At 38.6% G+C, this 13,442-nt stretch overlaps 1 protein-coding gene across 2 annotated transcripts in view; it reads left to right on the forward strand.

Moving 5' to 3' along the window:
• The first annotated feature begins 4,788 nt into the window (after positions 1-4,788).
• The window catches only part of itgb1a (integrin, beta 1a), a 32,199-nt gene continuing 23,545 nt past the window's right edge, over positions 4,789-13,442 (forward strand). Inside the window, exon 1 of one of the 2 annotated variants that reach the window (XM_028004815.1) lies at positions 4,789-5,102. The gene's annotated coding sequence lies outside the window, so the exon portion shown is untranslated. The remainder of the gene's footprint in view (positions 5,103-13,442) is intronic. The other variant, XM_028004816.1, reaches the window with a different exon arrangement.

Below are 13,442 nucleotides of genomic sequence, written 5' to 3' on the forward strand. Positions count from 1 at the left end.
AGTGCGTCACATGCCGAGGTTTTTTATTCTGATTTTGTTAAATAAATAACAGCGGCCTTTTAACCAGATTCGTTTTTCATGTCCTGAGGAGCAAAATCCCAGATTTAACACATGGCGTACTTCTTTATACTATAACTAGAAGCTGCTTTGGTCTGACCCTAAGTGAGAAAAGGTGAAGATTTGTGCTCAGATCTAGGAACAGATGGAAGCAACTCCAGTGATATCTCTGAAGTTCCACTTCACAGCGGCAGTGAAGAGGGTACCGACCACTAATGACACGTTGATGAGCTCCATACTCCGCCCAACAGTTGGCTTTCTATGTCCTATCATTAGAAGACATTAAACCAGAGATCTAATTTTAGTGCTTTTTATTTTTAGCCAAGTAAAAATCTTTCAATTATCGCCCTTTTGGGGTGGAGGGATTTTGGTAGCGCAGAAGAAAATAGAGGAGAAAAAAATACGAGCAAGAGGCAACACAGCAGAGATTTATTTGCAACTTCCTTTACACACATTATTAATTTCAGGTCATCTGTTAGCAATTACAAGGTTTCCCCTAGAAAACTTGCTAAGCCCGGAGGTTGGTCGCTATAGGGCGGTCATTCATCCGGCGGGCCGTCATGTTTTTGAATTTAAAAATGCTTAAAGTTGACAAGAAATTTGAAAATGTCACTTGATAATTATGTGTTATTAAAAGACTGGAAGATTAATACTTAAACACCAGCTATCAGGTATTTAAAAAAGCAAACATTTAAAAAAAAAAAGAACTTGAAGAAATAAGCCATGCTTAGCCTGGTGGGGGCACAAGGAAAGCCCAGCGGCCCGCCAGGCTTATACTACACTGGGGGAAATTCTGAATTAGCACATCTTTACATGGAATATGCTGATACACATTTTTAAGCAATAAAATTCAACCCTCACCAGACAGTCTCTCTGGCACAGAAGTATTCATACCCTTTGAACCGACTATAGCTTTGAAAACAAAACCTCACTGGGACTTTATAAGATAGACCAGGTAATTAGTCAATTAATCAATCAATCAGTAAGGTAAGTTGTAAGCAGATGCATTCATAAGTTAATTCTGAAACAATCATTTTGAAAAATGTGAACTTTAAGTGATCACAGGAGTGTTTAAAAAGCAAAGGTGTGTGACATGTTTGGTTTATAAAAAACCCGCTAACTGTGTTTGTTAACGTATTTTATTATGGACTTTATTGAGCTGACTTTGGTTTCAGTGTCATTTTAAGTCTCAGGCACCACGGATTACTGTGACTTTGAACTTTGAACTCCGGCCTTATAAGGTTTTCAGGTCAGGCTGTTTCACCTTTTCACTGGATCTTGTTGCCATTAGCAACGCTAAATGGTCCGTCACATTTAGAGAGGTGAGTAGTAATTAGCTACATTTACTCAGATACATTTACTTAAGTAATGTTTTTTTGGGGGGGGGGGAAAGAACTTTCTGGAATAGTTTTTCTACTCTGTACTTTTTAATTTTATGTTATTAATACTATTTTAAAGCATCACTGCTCTTACTTGAGTCAAATTTCTAGCTAGTCTGCCCACTGCGAGTAACTTTACTGAGTGAAGAACAAAGATTTTAATCCTCTCATGCATGAATTATGATCCTTTGTGTCAGAATTTTTTTCCCACTTTTTAAAATTCTTTTCTTAGGGCATAAAAAAGGTAGGATATTGTTTTTGTAAAAATAATTTTTTTTAAATTTTTTATTTTTATGTGGTCAATTGTAATTTTGTCCAAATACAAAGTTGTTATTTGAAAAATACATCAGTAGTATTGTTCCTTAGGGGTTATCTGATGTCACAATATTTTTTTTACTTGCAAGAGTCGTCTACAGTAGAAGGAGGGACCGGGTCGATTCTCATGCTTTTTTGTCTGTCGGCCATATTGTATTTAACAAAAATAATTTCTTGCATTTGCAGCTGATGGCCAGTAGTTGATGGTATATTTTATGATGCATTAGTGTCCACTTCAGTGGTCTGTGTGCATTTATAACATAAAAATCCACAGGAAGCACAAGAAAATGGCTTTTAGATAGCTGTCCACTGTAGTGACCACTATGCATGAAAGGGTTAACCAAACGTACCCCAAACCCAGACACACTCCTACATTTTATGATAATATGAGACGTCCTGTTCCTACAGAACATTTGTACTTCTAATGTCTTTTTTCTCTCTGCTTGACTCTTTTCAGCCATTTACAAGTCAGTGTAAAACATACAGTGTCTCTTTCTGATGATACACTGTATCTCATCTTTGTCCTGGGGTAGTATATGGAAGTAACATAAACATTACTTTAAATATTGGTTTCTTTAGGTTTTTTTTTTTTATTGAAAATTTTGATTTGGAAATCATTCCTTCTGCCTGCATCTATTATTTTGTAATAACGTAGTTGCATTTTTTTTTTCCCATTTCAGTCTTTTAAGATGCAAGAATATCCACTTAGCTTTATATATTTGTCTGTCAAATGACATCATTGTTGAATATTAACCGTTTCACCAAATATGTCTTTTACTCTTACTTGATACGTTTTCGAACGGCTACTTTATTTTACTTTTCCTCGAGTAAAAATATGTCGAAGTATCTTTGCTCTTAGTTGAGTAGATGTTTCTGGGAGTACTCTGTCCGCCGCTTTACATTTAAAACTATATCCATGAAAAGACATGATCAGTTTTTATGTTCCACATGTAGGAGTTTCATAACAGGCAGCCTCATTCGTTTTTTGAAAAATCATCATGAAAACAGCATCTAATTTAAAAAAAAAAGAAAAAAAGAACGGAAGCCTGCTGTTTTTAAGTTCACCAATCAGGTGGTTTTGGTCTTTACTGGAAAAAATGTGGGTTGGGGGGAAACAAACATTTTTCTTTTGCATTTATTTCTATAATCATGCAGTATCTACATTCCACCACAAGGGGGCAATAGAGTAAAGGTAAAACGCAAGAGAAAACTAGAAAGTGCATCTCATAAACTCTGTGACATTGAGAAGCCAAACCCTTTAAAAAACATGAGAGGTAAAGATGATCACTCAGACGATAAACCCAGATGATAATGAAGTCCCCAATCTGCTTGGTTCCATATCTCCTCTGGCAGGAAATGTCAAAAATATTTGGACGTCTGGCTTTCCAGACGGCATATATCTTTCATCGGCGACTATTTCCTGCCGCTTAGTCAAAAGGAAGATATTTTTTTTAGTCATTTAAGCTCTAACTGGGATGTGAAGGAGTGAGGCTGCCCCACGGTGTTGACTAATCTGCAGGTCTGATTCATATCAGTTAAATTATAGCGCCTCGTTCGGCTTTGTCATTGGCTCTCCGGCTCATCTGATTGGACCTACGGGAATTTTTTCTTTTTCTTTTTTAAGAATTTTTTTTTTTTTTTTAGTTATACACCAAATGATATATTAAAAAAAAATATTTAGATGTTTTAACTTTCTATAATCATAAGAAAAATTCAATAGACACAATTTCCGTCGGTCTCGTCCTTGTCGCGCAGTGGCGGGTTTGTTTCGCAGCGCAGGGACTGAAAGAATCCCCCCTGTAAACATTCCCCGGAGGCTAAACAGGATTTAAGGCGCTTCCGGACCTGATAGCTTGTTTTTCTTGCATTCTCTTTCCACCACGTCTCCAGAGCAAAGGCAATAACACTGACCACTAAGCTTAGAGCAAATAAATAAACCGACGTTTGCTATTTGAACAGAAAACGAGCCAAAAGAAGCCCACGTCATTATGCGGGAAGCTAAAGTACAAAGAAGAAGGAAAAAAATAAAGACGATAGGATGACTAGTTGTTTCCTCAAAATCATACTAAAAAAAAATGTTGGTGGTCTTTAGAAAAGAATAAAAAGTACAAAAATGTACTTCAAAAATGTGTAAAAAAAAAAACCCAAAACAAAACTAAAACATGGTGGACTTTGCTTTGATGATGATGATGATGATGATGTGATGATGGCACAGGCTAATTTAAACATAACGGTGCAGCGTTGACGTCGACATGAGCGGCATCTGTATCAATAGGCATCTAGTTTTTAGTGGGCTCAGGTAGTGACGTGGTCGCGGTCCAGCCTCAGCCTTCAAAATAAAAGAAATAAATCAGAATCAAATCCAATTAAGTGCGTAATTAATTTCAGTGTGCTGGAATGCGAGATGTTTCGTTAAATTTGATCAAATGGTATATTCACTTTTATACATATTTAGTTCTTGTACACAGATTGCAAAACCAATCTGCGTACAAAAGGCGCTGTATTGGACTTCACTGGGGCGCCACCAAGGATCAGAATGATTTGCAGGCCTTCTGATAGAAACTCATACATTTAATGAAGGATATGAATGCAAGATAAGAGAGATAAACCTAAAAACTGATATTGATTTAGTTCAGAATTCCTATATTACCATATTATTTGTTTTTATGTGTGTTTTTGTTTTTTGTCTTTCAATGGTTTTGACTAACCTAATATTGCTCGGAGAAGTGACTCAGGGTTACCAGAAAAATTTTTTTTATTAAAAATCACAACACCAATATTGCAACATTTGTTTGAGCATCTTGAATGGTCAGAAACTGTAGTCTTTTCATTCAAGGTTAGAGCAACAATTTCGATGCTTAATGAAATTTACCACATGTAAAATTGTTCAAAATGAGATAGTACTATATAAGTAGGAAAATATTGAATGGAATTTTCTTCATAATCGTTCTTCTAAAAGTTGTCTTTTATTGTGAAGAGAATAGGACGGAAGCGCTGTTTCTAACGGGCCGCTTTGCTGCGGGGCGGTGCGGCGTCTCCCTCCGCTTTATCCTAATTTAGTCCGAGGACAGGGGACCCGCTCCCGGCGCGTCAAGGATACAGTTGTTTCTTTTAAGGCGTTCTGCTCCGTCTTTCGGCTTAAATATATTTTTAACATTCGCGTTTTCGTCATCCAAGTGGAAGTTGCGTGGCATGAAGATTCGGAGGAAGCTTTGAGTCCTCGGAGTAGAAAAGTGTCCGCCGGTGCCAACAGGGCAGACCGCCGCTGCTCGGACATCACAGGGAACTGGACGCGGACGGCTCGCTCTTTGCTCCTGTATGTCGCCTCGGATATAACAGCACAGCGGCGAGGTAAACGAGCTGAAACTGGACATTTTCTCTTCTCTTTTCTTTTCCTTTCATCCCCTAACTAATTCGAGCTGGTTAAAAGACACTTTTAAACACCTCCCCGTCTGTGTGAACGGTGTGTAATCGCTTTGTGAGCTGAAAAAGTGTCATTGCTGCCACTAACTGATTTCCTTTGGTGTTGAACCAGGGTTCCTGCAGTCTGAAAAATGTATTGCATTTAGTTTTATTCTTTTTACAAAACAGGATATGTATGGGGGAAAAAAAGGATATATCAATTAATTATTTTTCCACTATTCATCCACCTATCTCTTACTTTAACTCCACCCATCCAAGTTTTTTCATCCACCCAGCTATAATATCTACATCATCCCTAAAATTGTTCATGATCCATTTATTTACCCAATAATCCATCCATTCATTTGATTTCCAACCACCCTTTCATCCACCTATCCATTTTTCTGTCTTCAATTATTTTCTATCACCATCTTGTTTATTAACCACCATCCATCTTGCTATTTGTCCGTTACATTCATTTGATTTCCAACCATCCATCCATTGATTTTTCTTGTTATTAAAACCTCTTTATGGAAATCACACCCAACTTTTGCATCTATATTAAAAAGATTAAGACTTTTTGGTATGTTTGCGAGTGGGAAAGTTTTCATGTGAGACCTGAAACATGTGAACTCTGTGGAAAAATTCAGCTTATTTTTCCAAAATAACTCACAAAATGGTTCAGGGGAAATTTCTGCTGCAGCCCGGCGTAGGTGTTATCTTCTCCGTTTGATTAAATGGAACTGCAGCAGGCCCTTCAGTGCGCCTGGTCATATGAAAGGGGCTTCAACAAGTGATCTCACATGATGTGTTGTGATCACTGTCGGGTCTCGTCACATGAGGCGGGGGAGAGAGCCACGCTGGAGGATTGAAGCCTCTCGCGGCGGGCGATTTGTCCGCAATGCTTTTTGACGACTTTTGAACAAAGACGTTGGCTTTTCTAAAGCAACTTGGCCCATGATTGGCAGGTTGTACAACTTCCACTGAGTGGGACCAAGCAGCAACCCCATTGCCCCCCAGCCCCCCTCTTCCTCCCTCGCCCCACTCCTTCCTGCCGTTTCATCTGAAGAGTGAGATGGAAAGATGAAAGCCTTATAAATCCAGCCGACCGCGCTGACTCCACACGGCACACGGGAGCGCAGTTTAATCAAGGAAATGGGGGCAGGAAGAGAGGCGAGGACAGACGGAGAATGAGAGGATGTCAACCGGGAAGGACGGCCAGGAGGGGAGGGAGAGGAAAGGCTAATTGAGGGGGAGGGTAGATGTAGGACGGATGTAGGACAGATGTAGGGTGGAGGTCGGTAAGATGGCAACAGAGCCAGCAGCTATCAGCTGAACGGATGGGACCCCCGTCCCCGAGGGAACAGCTGCTGCATCGTCCCAGATGAGTTATGAGGCCACTCTCTTCCCACCGAGAGCCACACCCAGGACGATCCTCTCAGTAGCTGCGTTCCTGTCAACCATAAAGTTGCGCAAATTGAATTTACAAAAATAAATTTGCTTAATGGAGACACGCCAATTTAAAAAAAAAAAAAAAAAGACGACTCATGTTTTCGATGAAGAAGCTTTCATGCTAGCGTGAGGTGGTTTTTCCAGACCTAACGAAATAGATGTATTCTGCGAAATTGCAATGGAAACAACTTTTTTTTTTTTCGCGTTACACGATCAACGTCCAGGTGTTACTGAGACGAAGCAGACGACATGAAGTTGGAGGAGGGTAACGGTGCAGCACGGTTTTTAATGACTTATCACGTGAACAAACTTATTCAAATGTGATTTTTGAAATTGCGTTTCTTATTTCATGGAAACCTCTGCAATTGTGAAATTGTGTTTTACCGACATTAGCGGAATATTAACAAAGGTTTGCGCACATTCGTAATGGAAACGCAGCTACTCTATGTTTTGCCTTGTACACTCTGCTGTGGTATGTGTGTTTCTCTGTTCCTTTGGGAAAGAAGTGATGAATGTGCACCACTGCCGTCTGTGACACATGCTTTGTTCTTCTGGGAAACTAAGCAAAGATCGAAGCATCAGAGAATCAGAGTAGGGGAGATAATCAGCCTTTTATCTCATAACATACTCTGTATAACCCCTGCCTTAAGTCTGCAACCAGTAGTACAAAATATTGCGATAAAATCCATGTCACCCAACTCTAATTGACGTCACCCAGCAGAGAACTATTTCCAAAAATATTAATGGATGCCGCCGTCTATGGGTCGATTTCAACATTTACTGAGGAATGGCCGACAGTATTGTCACAGAATCATAATAATATGAAGTAAGCTAATAAAAAAAGCACAACTAATGGGAATGATCTTCTATGGAGCGTTGCCTGCAGTCTCTCTAGAGAAGTCTGTTTGGACTGCATAGTTAGATTCATCGGTGGTGGGGTTGTGATGTGAAGCACTTCACTGGCAAAGATTTCTTTCATAATTCCATCATTTAGATTTTTCTTTTTCTGGCTTCTCCTGGTGCAGAATTATGACCCGTGTCTCGCGCCAACGTCAGACAGTTGGAAAACAATCGGATATGCATCCGAATCAGCTCCACTTATGGAAGAGGCTCAAATCGCATGTTCTTTTTGGGTGAAAAGATTGGGCCGTTCAGACTGTCGCGAAAAAGTCGGACATGGGCGAAAATACAAAAAATCCGGTTTGGGTCGCATTCGCCCGCTGTGTGAATGTAGCCTTAGATTCAGGGCAAGATTTTCACTCACCCATTCAATTACATAAATATGTTTGATCTAAACCATTCCTTTGTAGCACTAGGTCAAAATCCTGCCGTTAGGTGAACCAATATTTAGGCTTGTCCGATGAAAAACTTTGCTGAACTATACGTTGTCCCAGAGATTTTTGTGATAAACGATAACGTTGTTTTGAGACAATTTTCAAGTAATATATTGATAATGGCATAAGTTCACCCTGTGAGATCAATATGGTTTAATTTTTGTAGTAAACATTTAACACAGGCGCTTGGAGATATTTTAAATAACCAAAAAACAAAAAAAAAAACCCTAAACAACCAAAAAATTAATAAACGACCAAAAACAATAAACAAAATGGAAATGAGAACCACACACAATCAAAACTAAATGAAATACCCTTGAAAATGATTCATCATCAGAATGGAAATTATTGACCTGGTTTTAATTTACTTAATAGGTTATTGTGACAAGCTTGGTTATTATCGTCAAGCATTTTGCTGTGGTGTCAGTTTTTATTTTCACACATCTTCCCTTCAAGTTTGAACAATCTCCTTGTTCTTCAAATTTAGTGTTCTATCAATCTTAGTATATGTAATATGTCCATGGCAAAGAACTGCATGGACTGCAATAAAGTACCACACAAGTCTATTACATAGTTGGTGACATTCTAATTTTAAATGTCATGTTTTGGCGACACTTTTTGTTTAATGGATGGAAATTAAAATTTAGAATTTAGAAATGAAATTGGCCACACAAATTGGATGGTCAAATGATTAAGACACCGTTTCCCTTGAGGGGATTAGACACATCATAATCTACTACTTTGTGTTGGTCTGTCACGTAAAATTACATTGAGGTTTCTTGTGACGAAATAAGGGAAACTTCTACGGGTGAGAATACTTTTGCTTGGCACGTTACGATGACCTCGACAGTTCAGTTTTCCCTTAATTCTACACAACATCTTCACATTTCTTTGCCTTTCGAACCGCTAATACGAACGTTTCCAGAGTTGAATTGAAGGGTAGGTTTTCCTCCCGGTGGCGTGTTTATGACCTCTACAACCGTTTTTAGCTCCATTATTTTGCCTTCGCTCGTTCCCTGCCAGTCTCACACTCCGCCTCTGGAGCAGACGAGCTCCAAATACTTTTCTGGGCCATTTTTGGTGTTGCCCGTTGCTTCTAAAAACAGCTTCCGAAGCACCAAGGAGGAGCGGCGTGGTTAGAGCTGACCTCTGCTCGCCATGGTCTGCTGAGAAGACGAAGCCAAACATGCTGCGTTGGTGGTAAATAGTAGATGCCTTTGAGCTCCCTCTCTCTCGTACCATGTTTGTTGTTGTGATCGCGTGAAGGCTAAACTTTGTGGCCCTTCATCCTTCCAGGCCCCTGCCCACATGGATGAACATGTTTAGAAATGTGGCTGTGAATGCCGGCCGTTCTTTCATCGGTGAGAACAATAGCCGAACTGGAATCAAAAGAAAACAACAGAAATATATATTTTTTTAAATTTCTCTGATCCTGGTTGAATAAAAAAAAAATACAAATGACGTGAGGAAAAACTTGTACATTATACCAGACCTGAATGCCATGTTATCAACTTCCTTTGTTCAATTAGAGACAGGAAGTGAGTCAGGAGACACGCAGCAAAGTTTCCCAGCTGGACTCACATCTTTGTAACTTTTTAATCTTAATTTTTCTGTAAAGCCTTTCAAAGTTTGTGTCTTTTTTGTTGCATTTATCTGTTTTTTTTTGTTGTTTTTTTTACACTAGAGTTCAAAAAGTGGGTCATTTAAGTTTGCCATTTTCTTTTTAGAATCAGCCAAGTTTGTTCCCACAAATGAGGATTTTCACTTAAGTTTCACATCCTCAGGATGTAGAAGTTAAACATAAAGAGCAGATAAAAAACAGCAAGTATGTACATATACAGTTATATTCATTAAAAATATATATTAATTCCAATGAAGCTTGTTTACTAAGTGCCTTTTGATTAAAAACAACCGTTAAGCAGGTATTAAACGTATTTTCTATTAATTCCATGTTCTTGATATTAAAAAGTTTTTTAATTGGTCTTATGTGAAATGTCATGTTTTCATTAGCTGCAAGTAAAAAATCCTGATAATTAACAAAATTAAAGGTTCGAAAACATTAGTAACTGTGTTTCCATTGAGAATTGCTCAGATTGGAATTATGAAAATAAATTTGCTTTATGATGCGCCAATTTAAAAAAAAAAAAAAAAAACGACAAAAATTTTCAATAAAACGTTTTGCGTTGGGATGTTACCACTGGTCGAAAATGCAAAGAGGACGACAGGAAGTGGTAGGAGCGTTTCTAACATTAGCCAAATATTAACTACGTTGTGTGCACATTTGCATTGTAATCTATTTCTTGAACTCAGTTACTGGAATAAATTAATTTCTAAATAATAATCTATTTGATTGAATATGGAATATGGTTTTCTTGGTCTGAGCAGGAACTTGCTCTTTCTATCATGTTTTTTGTTGTTGTTGTTAACAGTAGCTACCCGTCTGAACATATCTACCATAATACTCACTTTTTATATCTTATCACATCCCAACAGTCCACCTTCAGAATGCCGACCAGTTAGGGAGTTTCTCTTTTGAGGAAATGTGCAATTTGCTGTAATAGAAAGATAACTTTGCACATTCTTCCAACTGAAGCCCTAAAATAGAACAGAATGTTGTTAGTTCCTCTTAGGGATGGCCTTTTGTAACCAAAAATGACATTCACTCCTAATTTTTAAAATGCTTTTGAATATTGCCTCATCTTGCATACTAACAACCTGCTCATGCGCATTCAAAACGAGTCACAGCTGCTTATGCATTTAATTACACCTTCCGTTTGCCCCCATGCTCATAAAGTTTTAATTACTGTAGCTACAAGGCATATGGATGAACAATTAATACTGAGATAAATCTGAATTCATCACAGTCATCCAAACACAGGTTAGTCTGAGTGACTGCTGCTGGGCTGCACTCAGTATAGTAGCAGTATCATCCATGATAAGGTTGCACTGGGTTTTTTCATCTAACTTACTTATCAGCTCACGTTCAGTAGTATGATACTTTCTTCTGACTTGTTTTTTTTTTGTCATATATATGAGATATTCAGGACGTTATTCTTTTTTTAAAGAGTTATTGGAATCCGGGTTCAAAGCGTACTGCAGATTTGCTCGACTAAGTATGAGCTTCTTTGCTGCTTCTGGGCAGTTGAAAAACAAGTTCACAGCATTGCCACTGTCTTGTGGTAGCACCAGCTGATTACAAAGTGATTTGTGTAGAAACTAGCAGGCCGTTTATGGAAAGACTGCCTAATTTTATATAATGCAGTGACTATTAGTAGGGGTGCAGCAATATGTCTGCTGGCTGATAAATCGGTCCCTACTGACTGCAGAATATTAGCTTAATAATCAAAAGCAGCTCTCTAAACTCTGTCACAACAGCGCTACCAGTTCAGCTAGTCATTATTATTATTATTATTATTATTATTATTATTATAGAATCAGCATTTATTATTCACTCATAAGTGATAGAATATTTCCTGTCTCTGGTATTATTTGAACACATAATATACAAATGTTATCAACTCAACAACATTAATGGTTGATTAGATTTTCTTTCCATACCTGTAGTCAAATAATGAGTGTTTTCTAAGATCTCACTGGAATTTCCCCCTTCTTTCCTTTTGTCTAAATGAAGTAAAAAAAGGGACACACACGGGCTTCTACTAGTTAATGTCTGAATATCCATCAAGGTCAGAAACTGTAATAGGTTTAAGGACAGTTACAGAGGTCCACTGTTCTGTTTAACAGCTAGCAGATATTGAAATACATTGCTGACTCCCGATAATCTCCCATGACATGTTATCCTTCACTGCTCCCTTGAGGAAATATGCGTAACTGTGGAGTGCTTACTGCGAAAGTCTGCGCCGCTTTTCCTCTCCTGCAGCGACGGAAATAGCAGCCCCGAGTTAAAGTGTTAAGTCTGGGCCCTAATGAAAGACATCTGAGTGTCATTATTGCTCCAGTTACGGTGGAGCAGCCCACAGATGGTCTTTTTGCTTGGCTTAAACTAGATTAAGACTCAACTTTGAAATGCCTATCTAGCAGTTCTGGAGCAGCTAACGCACACACTTGAAATTTCTTCAGCTTTTCATTAATCGTGTCACATTCACAGCTGGAAATATTTGCGCTGCGGTCAGCTGCTGTCATATATGTAAATATTTCCCAGTACAGCGCTGTTGAGCTGATCTTTGTCGACCGAGTCAGAGAAAACATCTGTGTCGGTTGTTTGCTGCTCTCCAGCTCTGCATGAAACAACATGGAAGCTGTTTAGGGTCATTTAACATTTGAAATCGACATTTGATGCTCTTTGCAGCAAGGCGGCTTAGTTGGGCCTCTATTCGTCTCTCTCTTTCACATGTTTGAACAGCCACTGTGTCAGTTTTGAGTGGGAGTTGGCTCGTTCCTGGGCATTTAGATGCAAGCTTCCTGTGTGCTCAAGTTGAGTTTCCTGTGTTTTGAGTAGAGGAAAAGCAGCCTCAGCAGGCGTGGGGAATTTGTGGAGGACTACTGTGCACTTTCTTTTATTGGATCAGCATTAATATTGAAACAGATGAATTAAAAAAAAACCCAAGATATTCTACTTCGCCTACTTCTAGGAAACCACTAATACATGTGCCTTAAAAAAAAGTTGGTTGAGTTGGTATTTCACATGGCATCTCCTATGCAGTGTCTTCATCCTTGGTTTATAACCAGAACGAGAAGAAAACAGGTTCTTGTGGTTTTAGCACCTGGTGTTCACACATAGATGTGACAGTGTGGGTTTCAGTGCTGAAGATTTGTTCTCAGAACAATGAGATGTTTAACCTCCCAAGTAGAGTTTACAGGAACCATTATGGTGGTAACCACATAATAAACCGCTTACGCTGTAATCCATTTAATAAAATGTTGTTGGGTAAATCTGAAAGGAGTCATCTGGTTAAAAGAAAGAGACACACTAAGATTCTTTGTCTATAGAATCCAATAACACTTTTGTGTGTCTGCCTTACACTTCCAAGGCATATGAAGATATGTTTTGAAAAGAAAAAGCTTAAAAAATCATTTTGTGTTCATCTGATCCTCAAGCATTCTTTTTTTTCCCTCTCCAGCTAACGTGGCTGGAAGCTAGCACTCAACGCCAAAGAAAATAAATGGAAAATGAATTCTGCCAATAATGTGTCAAGTAGCATTGAGCTGAAGTTTTTCAACTTCCCAATATGCATTTTATTTCAGATGAAAACCTGCTGAGCCTGATGGTACAGATGCAAGTTCAGTCCACAAGTGGTCCACCATGTATTTGTATTAAAAAATGTTAAAATTACAAAAATTTGAAAGTGCACTACCAGGCATCAAAATTTGGAAATAATGCCATACGAGGCCAATGGGCAGGTGCAAGATGGCACAATTGGTGCACACACTCTGACACCCGGTTCAATGTGTCATCTATAAATAAACAAACAATGCTTAGAAAGAGGAGCGGGGGCAAATAAAGCCGGGTGGCCCGCCAGGCTTACAATATATTCGGGTAAAC

This window comes from Xiphophorus couchianus, chromosome 21 (assembly GCF_001444195.1).
Source record: "Xiphophorus couchianus chromosome 21, X_couchianus-1.0, whole genome shotgun sequence".
NCBI lineage: Eukaryota > Metazoa > Chordata > Actinopteri > Cyprinodontiformes > Poeciliidae > Xiphophorus > Xiphophorus couchianus.